This window comes from Lactuca sativa, chromosome 4 (genome assembly GCF_002870075.4).
Source record: "Lactuca sativa cultivar Salinas chromosome 4, Lsat_Salinas_v11, whole genome shotgun sequence".
Taxonomy (NCBI): Eukaryota; Viridiplantae; Streptophyta; class Magnoliopsida; order Asterales; family Asteraceae; genus Lactuca; species Lactuca sativa.
In genome coordinates, this window is record NC_056626.2 from 227,617,479 (window position 1) to 227,622,834 (window position 5,356).

The window sequence follows — 5,356 nt, forward strand, 5'->3', positions numbered from 1 at the left end:
TAAAAAAAAATTACCCACATTAAAACAACCTTTATCAAACTGTCATAACGAACATGACTTCCCTCTTGTTGAAAACAAAATCACGTTGAGCCGCGTCACACGCATCTGGAATCTTCTCGGTAGATGCCCTCTATTTCATAACCTTTAGTTTGCAATGCTGTGTCTTAAATCTAGCCGTTGAAAACACCAATGTATTTTAATCCCTTCCGTTGGATCATATCCAAGGGTCAATAAATAACCCTGTTATCCTATTCTTTATTCTTTATCCCTATCCTCTTTGTTTCTTTTCAGCCATGTCGGAGGCTCTCTCTGCTTCTGTTTTTCTCAGATCTTCTTCAACACGTCCAAAATTGCCCTATTATTATTGTACACCCGCATAGATCGGCCTCCGATCTACAATTTGGTTATGATTTTACCACGTTAACAGGATTTTATTTCCGGCGATCTTTATCTTCATCAGAATCGAAGTTTCCGGCTCTCTTTTCCATGTGGATGAGGTATGTTTCTATACGTTTGTCCTATACACGTTACTGATGATACTTCGCTTCTTCTCTGTTTATATCGTTGAATTAATTCGGCTTTATCTATCATCTATAGCTTGTGAAGATCCTCCATGGATTCCGTGTATGGCGCTATGATTAACCAGTGCGTCCTTATCCGCTTCTCGGTGAGAAATCGTTGATTTATGGAATCACGTTCGTTTTTTATCCAAATAATTAATTAACTGGATCTAACTTGTTTGTGTTTTTTGTATTTCAGATCGTATTCATGTGTTCTTTATCGATGATATGGGTTGAAGCTATAATACAATCTGTAGTAGTGATTGTGTAATTGATCGTTCATGTCGATCTGGTAGTATCGATGAATGATTTTCGTGAATTCAGGCACGCATATATACGATCTGTAGATGTAAAGGAGAGTTGAATTTCTTGTTGTGAGTCGGCCTTTGCCATGTCAGGTGCGCTTGCTTGGCAGGCCAACAAGTCTAATAAAATCCATACTTTTTTGTTCTGGTGAAGGGAGGTGGTACGGGGTTTGCCCGGCTCTCCCTTCATGTTCTTGTCTCGTTTCTTCCCCTTTTTCTCTTTCTTCTATGGCTTTAATGATACACACACATCAATATTGTCGCTCTTGAAACGCTTGGAACAAATTTAGTCCCAAGCATTTCAAGAATCCGTCGAATCAATGAATCCGTCGAATCTGTTGGAAGAACGCTCGTAATTGATCAATCATAGCAGCAGTCTCAGAATTACAAAATCGGCATCACTTTATGTGGCTCACAAGGTACAAATATCATCTTTTATCATCAATTTCCGCCAAATATTAACAAATTAGCGTGTGATACGTTTCTTATACGTCGTGAATTGCATAATTAACCGGCTAAATATGAACATTATTACGAATTAAGTGTGGTTGCTCACATAATTAAGTTCTTTGAAAGGCTGTATAACACATTTTTGAAGCTTTGTTGGATTAGGATTGTTTTGTTGCTACTGTAATCGTGATATTAGTTTATGTTTATAAACGATGCCATTGTCATTGTGGGAATTTAAGATTCTGATTCAAAAATAGGCAGTTATAGGTACATAATTTTTCGTTAGTTCAATTTTTATCTTTTATTAAATAATTTAGATGTCGATTCAGATTAATATATGCTGCAAATTAGTTTTCGTGAATTGGTTCCCTTTAGTGCAAACTTTTATCGTGTTTAAAAGCATATGGGTTGTTTACTTGTTTGTTCGTTTTATTAACAGAGACATGTATTCTAGTTGGTTATTTATCCTAAAAGACACCATATATAAGTATTTATGTGTCATTTGTATCTTGGTAACTTTTTGCGAGTTCATACGGTATAAATATTCTGCCATTGTTGCTATTAGATTTTGGTGCTTCTGCCAAATCATGCAACAATAATATGAGTATTTATATATTTAATATCGGTCATTTCGGTATATAATCTATCAACAGCTTAGATATATTTGATGTTATATATAATTATGATGAACATTACTCTATAAGAAATTATTTTCTTTATAACAAATTAAAATTTTATTAAATTTTATAGTAGTATATTAAAATATTATTAAATTTCATTAAATGAACATTAGGTACTATTTAATTGTACCAATGGCTTAGATTGTATTTGATGTTATATATAATTATGATGAACTTCATTAAGAGCGTGTTATTTGATGTTATATATATAAAAGAAACATTGAGCTTAAGCTAAATCATTTGAGAATTAAAATAATATTTAGGCTCTTTCTAATCAATTGGCCCAATTAATATTAATTTGGGCTAAAATAATTCTTGGTAAATTATTTTGATAGGCAAGTTGTTTTAATCAGTCTTATAATTTAACTAAACTTAGTTGATAGCACTTCTAACTTTTATTTTTACTCATTTTTTTGCAATTACTTTTTTTATAGCTTTTAGTCCTTTACAACTTTTTAGTGTTGATTAACATTTTCATATTTATATTTTGTATTCTTATCTTTTTGATTTGTATATTTGTCACCCTATAACTGGAATTTAATATTTAGCAATTGGTTGAGTTCTTGTGATTTAACTTTTGGCTACCATTTTTATAAACCTACCATAAGTTTTTTTTTACAAATTTCATTTTAATATCACTTGTTTAGAAATCTTTGTTAATTTTTCTTTACATATTTCATCGTTTGAGTCCCTCATCAGTCATCATTGTGATTGCGATTAGCCTAGCCTGCAAGCGGATCTTAATACGTATCATTTGTAAATCAGAATCTCAAACGAAGCAATTCAAACTCGGAGAAATGTTGAATGAAAATCCAAAGATTACACTCATGTCTTGGAACAATTAATTCAGGCCTCGATTCAGAGAAAGGATTTGGAAGTAAAGATTTACTCGATTGTTCCTACTGAAGCAAAAGATATTTTAGAATTGAAAATTCTTTTTTAAAACAAGACAATCAAAATTTAACTGCTAAAAATAATGATTTTGAACAAATGCTGCGTGATTATTTAAAACAAGTCACTTTTCTTGAATCTGAACATCACAGAATAAAAGAAAAGTTTGAAACCATCAACTATGCCAGAAAACCCAATGAATCTATTTTCAAAAAGGCATGTGATATAGGAGCTGGTAGAATAGATGTAACCGTGAACAAGGATTTATTGTTACTTGATTTTTCATGTACATAATTAAATTTGTCAAAAAAAATTGTTTATAGTTTTATGCGAATGCAAATATTTTAATGTTTGGTAAAATCTTTGAACGTATGTTAGTAAAATTGATGTTTAGGGTTTTTCTTTTATATAATTTTTTTCGCATTAACGTAAGAAATCTTGATCCCTGTTAGGTGTTCGCAGGACGAGAGTATAATAATATTTAACTATGATAAATATAATATCAATAATTTTTTTGTTACAGGCCTTAATTAATATTATATTGTGTTAAATAATATTTGATTGAATATTATAAATAGTATTTTAATAAATATTATTTTATTTAATAAAAAACTTATTTACACTTCTAGCTCCTCTACTTTTTAAATTTTTTTTTACACTTAAAAATATATGAAATAAAGAAATGCATATTAATAACCTTCCATAGTTTATTAAAAATATATGAAAAAAAAATGCATATTATTAAACTGTCATAATTGCTCATACTTTTATAATTATAATTAGATCTTTTTATATAGGAATTAGTAAGGGTTATTTAGTCATTAGTCATTTTGAGGTATTGTAAATAATATTTGTAAGTAATATTTATAAGTTTGAGGGGAGTTTTATGAAAATAGTTACATTCTCATTCAAACACACCAATGTTTGCTTAGTGTTGATATTTAACATTTTTTAGACTAATTATGCTATAACGATTTGATGTTCTTAGAAAATTATTGAGGAAATTTTATTAAATCCTATAAACTTTCTTTTTCATCAGCCAATAAATGGAAGTCTAAATAAGTAAATTCTCATTATTTTAGAAGGCCTTCTAGATGTATTTCCAAATATATTGGATTTGGTATTAGACCAAAAGTTGTCAAGACAATCGTCTTATTATATTAAGAGAAATAGTGACCAATTATGGTCCAATTTCGTAAAGACTTTTTCATTTGTGGTTTTTTTATGTAGGGTTTTGAATATGCTGCCAAGTCTACTTTGAGTTGTCAAGTACTTCACATTACAAGTAATCTTAAATCTTGGGACGTGAGCAAAAGATGATTTGATGTGCTGTTAAAGTTTATATTAAAAACAAATCTAATGATATTAATACTTGCATGGATGGTGATCTTACTATAGAGGTAGATTCGAATTCGTATTTGTGTCGTTTTTGTGTGTTCGTGTTAAAAATTCGACACGAAATTGATACGATTTAATATTTTTTTGTCATGTTATGTATGATTAAGTATTAAATAAATAAACTAATTGTTATTTTATGTAATCTTTGTCGTGTTTTTTTTTTTTTAATTGGTTTGTTTTCGTTTTAGTTAAAAAAGCTAAAATTTGTTGGGTGTCAGAAGGAGATGGTAATTTAAGATTCTTTAAAGGGATGTTAAATAAAAAAGAACACAAGTTGTTACCGCATCATGGTGGATGATGGCTGCTTATTCACATATCCATATGGTGTTATAAACAATCTAAACAAATCGGTATTTAAGAAAAAAACAATAATAACCTTTTTTTTTATTAAATCGAGAGTATTTGTACGAAGTGTTTGAAAATATGGTGTTTGGTGATAAGTGGAGGGAATGTGTTTGTGTCTCCCTAAAACCGTGCATGGCTTAACTAGCGAATAGATCGCTAACCAAAGAACTTCAAATTCGAAAGGGGTGGAATTAAGAAGATAATTTACCTTTGTTTTTATTCATTATCACTATGGACGCAGGGGTGAATGCAAGATTTTACAGTAAGGGTGTCATGTGAAATTTTAGTGGTCTAACAATAGTTATAAAACGTTTGTCGATGCCAGTATGGACACCATAGTAAAACTGCGAGTGTATTGGAGGTCTTCATGTTGCATTATGAGAAATAATAGATTAGTGATCTTGCATATTCCTTTCTAGATGGCACTGTGTTTCTCGGTGATTAGTCGTAAGAAAATTTGATGAGTATTATTCGAGAAATAATGAGAGTAAGTATTATTCAAATTATAATGTGCTTTTAGCTTGCTTTCCGTCTTAATTTAACTTGCATAAAAGTAAGTTACTAGGAATTGTGTTCTTAACTAGCGAAGTTGAAGGGATAGCGGATTTTGTTGGATGTTGCCCGACTAAATTTCCTTTTATGTACCTCTGGTTTGCTAGTGAGTACTATCATATCATATTTTGAAGGGGGAAAGTGAATTATCGGTAAATTTATGTCCAAATTTTTT

At 30.2% G+C, this 5,356-nt stretch overlaps 1 long non-coding RNA gene across 1 annotated transcript; it reads left to right on the plus strand.

Moving 5' to 3' along the window:
• The first annotated feature begins 254 nt into the window (after positions 1-254).
• Positions 255-3,246, plus strand: LOC111890283 (uncharacterized). The gene is made up of 3 exons (XR_002849788.3): positions 255-497; positions 598-667; positions 760-3,246. It is a non-coding gene; the product is annotated as an uncharacterized LOC111890283 (long non-coding RNA).
• Positions 3,247-5,356: the final 2,110 nt, after the last annotated feature.